The following is a 10,104-nucleotide window of genomic DNA, read 5'->3' as shown; positions in this document are numbered from 1 at the left end:
TTCCCAAAGTGCTGAGATAACAGGCGTGAGCACCTGACCTGCTATTCTGACTTTTATCAACATTGATTAATTTTGCCTGTTCTAAGGTACCATATAAATGGAATCTTACAGCATATATATTTTTCTGTCTAGCTTTTTACCCAATAATGTATTTAAGATTTATCCATGTCATTGCATGAATCAATAGTTGGTTTTTGTTTTTGTTTTTGCTGCATTTCATTGTATGAATCTAGCAATTTATTTATCCTGCTGTTTCTGGGAACATGGATTGTTGCAAGTTTTTGGTGATTGGGAACAATCACTTGTAGACATTTGCTTTTTTTTTTTTTTTTTTAAATTCTCGCTCTTGTCCTCCAGGCTGGAGTGCGATGGCGCAATCTCGGCTCACTGCAACCTCTGCCTCCCGGGTTCAAGCGATTCTCCTGCCTCAGCCCCCCGAGTAGCTGGGATTACAGGCACCTGCCACCACGCCCAGCTAATTTTTGTATTTCCAGTTGAGATGGCGTTTCACCATGTTGGCCAGGCTGGTCTAGAACTCCTGACCTCAGGTGGTCTACCCGCCTTGGCCTCCCAAAGCCACCGCGCCCGGCCAACATATGCATTCTTTTCTCTTGCACATATATCTAGGAGTAGAATGGATGAGTGTTTTTATGTTTATTTCAAACTGTCAAATAACTTTCCAGAGTTGTACCATTTTGCACTCTTATGCAAGGTATTATTTAGTTTCTTTTTAATACCCTCTTTTATTTTGTGACATATTAAACATAATTATTTTATAATCTATATTTGATAATTCTAACATAGGTGGTCTTTTTGCAGGTCTCATTCTGCAGTTTGTGATAGTTTATTTTCCTGTATATTTGATGACTTTTGATTATGAGTTTATCTTTCTCGGAACTTTATCTGGGGGAATCATTTGGCTATCAAATGTATTCCTCTAGAAGAGGAATAAATACACCTGTTTTCTTCTGCCAAGACATACTAAATTTTCAGCCTGGGGTCTTTTAGGGACTCCTAAAATGTTTGGTCCCACATCCAAGTGAGAATGGGGCTGTGGTTAGAAACTCTGAGGAAAACATATTTTCTTTTTTTCCCCTCTACACAGAGCCAAAGCTGAGCCAGGCACATATGCCCACCGCCTCCCTTTGTTGGGGTGAAATTTTTTCTCATTCACTCAGTGAGGATGTCACCTTTCAGGAATCTTTGATCTGATGTCCTGCCTTGGATGAATCCCAAGTGTTATTCCTCTCACTTGGAGCCCTTTACAACCCAGGCTCCGGGCCACCAGACAATGGAAGTTTGTTCCAACACACACTGTAGCTTCAGAACTCATTTCCCTGTCTCAATTCAAGCTTTCTACAATCTCTGGGAAACTGGGGATTTTTCTTCATTTTTGTGACAGTTCAACCATCATTCTAAAAGATATTTTTAAGACTAGCAAAAGATTATTAACTAATGTTGAATGGTAAATATATGGAGGTTTGTTATACTGTTCTCTCTACAAAATATGTTTAAAATTTCACATAATAAAAGTTTCCTTTTTAAAAAAATTCCCAATAGAGATTCACAGTGAGACATGTAGGACTGAAACATCATGATGGCTGTAATTTACTTGAAAATACTTCAAGGCAGGCACAGTGGCTCATCCTGTAATCCCAGCACTTTGGGAGGCAAAGATGGGAGGATTGCTTGAGGGAAGAAGTTCAAGACTAGCCTGCACAACATGGTGAGACCTCCATCTCTCCAAATAATAACAATATTAACAAAATTAGCCCAATGCAGTGGTGTACCAGTAGTCCCAGCTACTCGGGAGGCTGAGCCCAGGAGTTTGAGGAGGCAGTGAGCTATGATTGTGCCACAGCACTCCAGCCCAGGTGACAGAGTGAGACCCTATTTCTGTTAAATAAATAAATAAATAGATAAATAAAATACTCCAGAGAAAAAAGAATGAGGCAAAATGGAAAAATGTTAATAATTGTAAAATCTAGGTTACAGGGTATGTGGGTGTTCATTATACTATTTTGTCTACCTTTGTGTAAGTTTGGAAATTTTTATAATAAAAAGTCAAAATAAAACAAGTTCTTAGATGTTCTGTACTGGGAAGGCTCCCTGGACCTCTAGTGTACCGTATTATTAGAAACAAATTTGACATCATATTCAGATAATTACACTCACAAAGAAAGAATCTACAAATGACCTTGGCCAAATTATTCAACAACTGAGAAAAGATATGAAATGTGTGTGCTGTGTAATACAAAGCTGTTCAGATCCAGATATGAACAAATAAATTTGTGTAAGTGGGCAGTTGGGGAGGTAGGCAGGTCAGCAGGCCAGCAGAACAACAAAATAGGTAGGAATGGGCCTACTGCAGTGTCTTCACATTGAGCTATACCAAATGGCCCCATTTTTTCATTGCATTTCATGGCCCAGATGTCTGCTGGTTGATAGTCCCATCCATGTAACAGCAAAATCACACTTCCTCCCTCCCATAGGTCCAGCCCCTCTAGTTTTAGGAAGGGGAAGCCATCTCCCAGCTCCAGCCCAAATCTCACCTGCTCTCATTCACCTCCTATTTATGCCCAAGAGTCAGTGTGCCCATTCCAGAACTCCTAGGGGCTGAGCTTGCCTGGAGCCCCATTGAGCCAATCTCCCACTACATAATCATCTGATGCAAGTACATTTCCCAAAGTCCAAAAATTCCTTCTAAACTGAAATTCTGAGTGAGCATTCAGCAGAATAGCTCAGGGTGGGCTTTGGCAATTCAGGTCAAAACACTCTCTACCAGATTAGCTGGGTGTGGTGGCAAAGACCTGTAGTCCCAGCTACTTGGGAGGCTGAGCCAGGAGGATTGCTTGAGCCCAGGAGTTTGAGGCTGCAGTGAGCTATGATTGCAACACTGCACTGTAGCCTAGGTGACGGAGTAAGACCCTGTCTCAAAAAAAAAACAAACAAACAAACAAACAAAAAAAAAAACAGAAAGAAAAGAAAAGAAAAAAAGAAAAAAAAAGTCCTCTACCAGTGGGAGATGAGATGAAAATATGAACCTTCTTACCCTTCATTTTCCAGTTCTATGGAGAACAATTTGAATCAGAATGCATATATACTCCCAGGAAGGAACCCTAATTTTCAGAGACAGAGCTGACTAGACCCAAATGTTGAAAAGAAACATTTCCCTAAGTTAAATTAACCTGCAAAAATGACATCCTGTTATAGAGAAGACATTTATACATTATGCAGAACACTTGAGCTTGTGGTCTCTAATAGACTCCATTAAAGAATTAAGTCTTTGGTTTATCTTTGCAAAAATGAGGCATCCATTGAAGTGGTTTATCTTTTCATTTAGAAGGCATCCATTGACGTGGTTTTTTTTTTTTTTTTTCAGAAGAAAGGGATATTTGCTCCAAGTTCACACATTTTATGTAATAGAGTCACACTAGAAACTTTGAATTTATAGTCCTTCTCACTCAAGAGTTTAGCCAATTATTGGGCAGGCTCCCAGTTCAAACTGTCTGGGTTTCCTTTCCCAGCAGTCAGAGGCTCTGCAAGAAGCATCTTCTTCCAACATGGGGCCTAGGATGGGAAGCCCACCCTGAGGGTCAGGCAAGAATTCCACCTATCTTGGGAGGTATGGCAAACCCTACAGGGCAAGGACTGTATATCCTTTACATTCCATTATGATGAAAACTTGCATTTTTACACATCTCAGAACAAATGGAAACTTGAGTCATGTTTCTCACATTTTTATATTCAGTCAACAAATCTTTAATGAGCATTTATTATATGCCAGACAACCGTGTTGTGTTGGAAACACAGCAGTGAACAAAATAGACGTTCTCAAGAAGTTGGCATTCTAAATAGTTGACTATGTGCACTATTGAAAATTTTCCTCCTCTCAGAAGTTGGGCTGATACATGCTCTAGAGTAATTTTTTTTTTTTGAGACAGGGTCTCACTCTGTTACCCAGGCTGGAGTATAGTGGTTTGATCATGGCTGACTGCAGGCTTGAACTTTTAGGCTCAAGTGATTCTCCCACCTCAGCTTCCAGAGTAGCTGGGACTACAGGCATGCACCACCACACCTGGCTAATATTTTTAATTTTTTGTAGAGACAGGGTCTTGCTATGTTGCCCAGGCTGGTCTTGAACTCCTGGCCTCAAGCACTCTTTCTGCCACAGCCTCCCAAAGTGCTGAGATTATAGGTGTGAGCCATTGTACCTGGCTTGGAGTAATGTTTTTAAGCAAAGCAAATGTACAGGACATGCACAGAGAGGCACAGGAAGCACAGAGTCCCTGGATGAATGCTCTGGCTGGTGGCAGTATTGTCACAGGGCAGCCTACCCAAAGGTGAGCAGAAGATATGAGGCTAGACAGGTACAACTTGCTCATGAAGATCCTCGAATGCCAAGCTTAGGAGTTTGAACTTTATTGGAACACTGACACTAATAGTTAATGTTTACTGAGTGCTTACTATGTGCTAAGAGCTATGCATGAATCACCTCATTCTAATTCTCTTAACTCTCCACAGTAGGTCTTATTATTTCCAGATTGCTGATGAAAAACTGAGTCACAGAGAGGTAAAAAAACCACCCTGGGTCCAGAGTTGTGTGAAAAAATTTTAACAGGTTAGAGTTGTGTTGTAGAAATCTGGTAGCCAGCCACGTGTAAGATGAATTGTAGAAAGGAGAGATCACAAATGGCTATCATAAGAGAATCACTGGGAAAAGGTAATAAGAACCCAAATTAGAGGCAAGGAGAACAGAAAGAAATGAAAGAATGCAAAGACTGACTGGATGTGCAGAGCAGTGACCGAGAGAAAGGAGGTATCACAGATGCCTCTTAGCTGCTAAGCGTGGGTGTCCTGCAGAAAGGGGCAGCTATTATCAGAAGAGAGAAGCCAGAGAGAGGCACAGATTTGGTGGGGATGATGTTGAGCCCAGTTTGGGGGTATGGTGAGTGTCAGGGGGCCTGTAGGACCCCTCCAGAAAGCTTCTCACAAGCATTTGAAAATCAGTGACTTGATCTGGAGAAAAATATAGGGCTGGCATTACAAACCTGCCGGGGTCTGCATTACAGTATTGGTTGAAAGTGTGGAAATAGATAATGAGAGATGGTTGGTAGGTAGGTAGGTAGATAGATAGACAGATAGATAGATAGATAGATAGATAGAATAGCATGATACATGGAATGAGGGAAGGGCTAAGGATAAAGATGCCTTCATGGATGCCCACAGTTAGGAGAAGAAAGTAGAGCCCATCAAGGAACAACTCCCAGAGTCTGCAGATCCAGGCAAGTATCTTGTTCAGAAAATAAAAGGAAGAGAGTTTCCAGAAGAAAAGGGGGTTGAAGGTACTCAGATGCTGAGGAACCTATAAACAATTGTGACTAAAAAAAGACTCAAATTTGGAAATAAGGTGTCCTAATGAACATTTCAGAGGATGAAGAGAGATTTTAAAGTCAGCCTTTGGAAGAATAACTATATAGAACACTTCCAGAGGTCAAACTAGTGACAATGAATCAAAAGAATTAAAATATTGCACATCTGGAAATTACACAGCTAGAAATATGTAGAAAAGAAACACAAACATGCAGTAAGATACAGCTATGGAGCTGTTTGTTGAAATTTTGTTAAAACAGTGAAAATCTGTAAACTGTATAAATGTCCAACAATAAAGAATATTTAATGAGAGGCAAAGATGCTTTGATTGGTTATGAAGATAAAGAAGTTACAATACTATGTACAGTATGATCCTTTTTTTAAAGGGAGGCACATATAGAAAGAACTGGAAGGATATACTATAAGAATTTCCCGATGTTTGTTTCTGGGTAGTAGGATTTGACAATTATAAGATCTCTGTTTTCCCTTCACTCCCTCCTTTTGGATTATCTGTATTTTTTATAACTCTGTCCAATAGAAATATAATGTGAGACACATAATTTTAAATGTTCTAGTGGCCACATTTAAAAAGTAGAAAGAAACAGATAAAATAATCTTCTTAAGATATTTCATTTTACTCAATATATCCATTACTATGTGTAATCGATATAAAAATATTAATATTTTAAATGTTTTAGCACTAAGCCTGTTTAACACTAAATGCAGTGGGTATTCACATTTACAGAACATCTCTGGGCCATCCACTTCTCAAGCACCACATAACTGCATTTGGCTCCTAGCACGGCTCTATGAAATAATAGCAGTTAATATTTATCGAAAGCCTACTATGTTCCAGGCACTGCTCTAAGTTCATCAGGTGGAGATTATAACTCATTAGGTCTCAATAACTCCATGAGGTTGAACTTATTGTGCTCTCCATAAGCACGTGTTGCTTGCCCTTGTCCTCACACCATAATGAAATGTTTGGAGCTTTTGCAAAAGCCATTTTCCTAATATGATGGGCGTCCAAGTCTGGTTGCAAAGGCTTGGGTACAGGGCAAGTGAGAGAGTTGGAGAGAAACTAAAAATCATTCAAGAAATTTTGTGGTGAAAAAGACAAGTCAAAAGACTGAGAGAAACATGAGGACAGAAAACTCTTTGTAAGGCAAGGAGACATAAAGATGAGGTCAGGCTGAATAGGAAAGAAGGAGGTGAAAGGTGAAAGAGAGATGGCTGGGGATGTGACTGGTCCAAATTCTCACAAGAGCTCTGTTGGAGAAACATTGCCTGGCTTGTGCTGGTGGCGAGTTGTACATAGCAGCTTCCCAGCTAGAGGGAGCAGGGAGTCATGGCCTGGTGAGGGAGACAGATGGAGACACACACAACCCCCATCGCAGGTGAATGCTATGAAAGAATGGGGTGGAGGGCTTCCCAGGGAGAGGAACTGAGTTTTAAGAATGAAGTTAGCCAGCAAAGAAGCAAAAGGAAGAGGATATAGACTTGAGGATTACATCACTGGATGACTGAGGCACTGACTGGATGTGGAGGATGAGAGAGTGATGCTTTGAGGTGATTCCCAAGTTCTCCGCATGGACAAAGGCAGAGACAATAACTTGTACTGAGTGCTTCTTTGGAGTCTGACATTGATCCAGTGCACCACATATGTTATCTCATTTACTCCTCACAGAGGCCCGTATAACGCTTGCCATTTCACAGATACGCAAGCTGAGGCAAAATAATTGGCCCAGGGCTCACCACTAATAATAGAAGAGTCTGGATTTGGGGCCAGGTTATCCCAGAAATAGAGGGAGGGAGGGAAAACGTTAATGTGGGGCCAGAGCCAGAACAGGTAGGCTAGGCTGTATCAGCTTGGGAGGCATCGGGCTATTCTCCAGAAAGTGAGGCTCCGGGTTGCAGGAGATGGGAACTCCAGGAAACCGGTGGGAGGCTGGACAGGGGCAAAGTGAAAGGTAAGCAGCCTGAAGATGGGTAGGATGTAGTGGACTCCAGCGTGAAGAGCCTCCAGTCTCTGGCAGAGCTCAGCAGCTTGGGTGGGAGGAAACGAAGGGCAGGGAACAGAAGGTGGTGGGGGGAAGGAGTTTTGGTTAAGATGGGCAGCTGTCCAGTGGTGAAGAGGGGAAGTATTTGTGTATAAGATCAGTTGTGGGGGATGGTGGTAGAGGGAGCAGTATGAGAGTTTGGGAGGAACAGGGCAGGGGAGATGGCACAGGAGGAGATTGGGGTGGGGGTGGGGGCACTGATACTGAATCCAGTACACAGAGGCAGGCTTAGAGACCCCCTGAGGGTGACAAATTCTTCTCTTAACGTGCTGCAGAGGAAACGACAAGAGAAGAGGTCCTAAGAGGAGTGAAAATAGAGGAAACTGGCCAAGGGATAAAGATAAGCAGAGCTATGGAGGAAAATGAAGAAAATTAGGGAATTACAGGAGAGGAAGCTGACAGAAAGGGACGCTGGGAGAGGGAAGGGTGAGGGAGGACGAAAACAGAACTCCTATCACCCAGCGCATTCCAGCACCCCCTCCCCCTCCCCCGGGAAGTCTGCGACTGCATCCTCACAGGGATGGAATGGGAGTGGAACCTAGGCCAGGCTGGGACCCCTGGGCTGTCCCAGCCCAACCCAGACGGTGACCAGACTCAAGTTACTGATCCTCTGCTGTCTGTTTCTTCATCTGTAAAGTGGAGTTAATGACAGACAGCTGGATGTCAACGTTTTTTGTTGTTTGTTTTAGAGATGGGATCTCCCTGTATCGCCCAGGCTGGAGTGCAGCGGTATGATCACGGCTCACTGCAGCCTCGACCTCCTGGGCTCGAGAGATCTTCCTGTCTCAGCCTCCCGAGTAGAAATGTCAGCATTTGAAAGCCTCACAAGGGAAGGTGGTGTAATAAAAGATCTATCGATTTAGATATGAATAAGTATACCCACAGCCACACGAATGAAAGGAGGTGGCCAGTGTGGATGCAAGTCTAGGACGGTCGGTAGATTCCAAGCTCCTCTACCTGCCCAGTTAAAACAAGTTCGCGGCCCCTGGCCAGCCTCGCGGTGGGGGTAGGAGGCGGGGGTCTGCGACAGGACGGGTGGGATTCATTACCAGGCTAGGAGCGCAAGGCCCTCGGGCCGGGTTCAGCTTGCTGGGCTCCCGTCTTGTCTCAGCCCCCAGCACTTGTTCTGTCACCGCAGAGCACAGGCCCAGGCAACGTTTACCCAGCTGAACCCGCGTCCCTGTGGGAACCTTGCTCCAACAAAATCCCGTCGTTGTCTCCTTCCATATGGAACGAAAATCTTCTGTACCTCTGCCCAGCTCCGCACCCCCGCCCCCTTAGAGATACGGCCTGGTCGGGTCCTGGTCCCCCACTCGGCGGCGCTTCCACTTTTCCCAGACTGAGGGTGGGGAAAAGGAGGGGGAAGAAATCAGAGGAGGAAAAGTCGGGAGGGAGGGGAGCCGGGAGACAGAAGAGGGGGAAAATAAAGAGCCTGAGACAGAAATGAGAGGAAAAGACCATTACAGAAAGCTGGAAATCTCCGGAGAGGCCAGCGAAAGAGACACCCGCGCTCCCCACGGATTCCATCATTCCTTCCGAAGGCGCCTCTGCGGTGTCTGCGCCGTGCCAGGCCCCGGGGTTCCCAGGACGCGGAGGAGTGCTGGGTGCGGCCGCCTCGCTTCCCCACCCCTGGCCGCCCCTCCCCACCTCGCCCAAGGGGGCCGGAACGGCGTCGGCGCGCGGGGGCTTTTCGGAGCAGTCGAGTGGAAAATAGACTTTAACCCGCTTTGTGGCGGCCGGGGCGCCCGGAGCGCTCTCCAAACCACGGCTCCGGGCGCTCAGGCGGGCCGCTGCCAAGACCCGGCCTGGAGTCCCCGCAGAGTTGTGCGGCGCACGGACCCCATGGCCTTGGGGCGTCAGGAGGCCCAACCCAGATCTGCGCGCCCGGGCAGCGCTCAGGCCGCTAGAATGGACCCCGGCAGCGGCGAGGAAGCGGAACTCTCTGCAGCTCCCTCTCCGCAGTGCGCTGGCAAGGTCCAGGTCCCAGCCTCCCCACCGCCACCCGCGCCCTCCTAGGCCTCGGAGCGGCGCCTTTCTGCGGCCTGGAAGGTCGGGGTGGGAAAGTTTGCGGAGTCCCGGCTCTCACGGCCAGTCGTGAGAACTGCCCCCAGGGAATTCGACCGCCACACGGAAAAACTGGCCGGAGCAGAGTCGTCCGCGGTTCCGCGGTCGCGGGTGGAAGGTGAAGGTCGAGGGAGGTCAGGCTGCCTCTGCGTGTCCTGACGGCCGGCGTGTTCTTTTGAGATGGGCCCGGGCAACTTGGCCAGCTTCAATTTAAGCCACAGTGTCTCCGAGGCCCTGGCCTGGTCCGGCCCGCCGACACTTGAGCTCCTAGAGCCTCAGAGAGGGCGAGGGGGTGGATCTCCCAGTGCCGAGGCCCGCCGTCCTGGTCCGAGCCGGTCGCGGCACCGTGGCTGGGCACTGGAGCTGCTTCCAGCCCCGCGAACAGCTGGAGGGTTGCAGTGGGACCGCTCCGGCGGCTTCTCCCGCGCAGTGCCCCGCCTGGCCCCTTGTGAAGAGAGTGAGCGTCCCCTTTCCAGAGCTGTCCCCCGTGACATCCAGAAAACGCGAAACCTCAGGAACAAGGTCGCAGCTTCAGACAGCGGCCCAGGAGGCCGATAGTGGGTGAGTGGGAGAGTCCCGGAGAGCAGGGGGGCAGAGAGCTGGTTTT

Source organism: Pongo abelii, chromosome 12 (genome assembly GCF_028885655.2).
Source record: "Pongo abelii isolate AG06213 chromosome 12, NHGRI_mPonAbe1-v2.0_pri, whole genome shotgun sequence".
Classification (NCBI taxonomy): domain Eukaryota; kingdom Metazoa; phylum Chordata; class Mammalia; order Primates; family Hominidae; genus Pongo; species Pongo abelii.
This window is presented reverse-complemented; position numbering follows the sequence as displayed.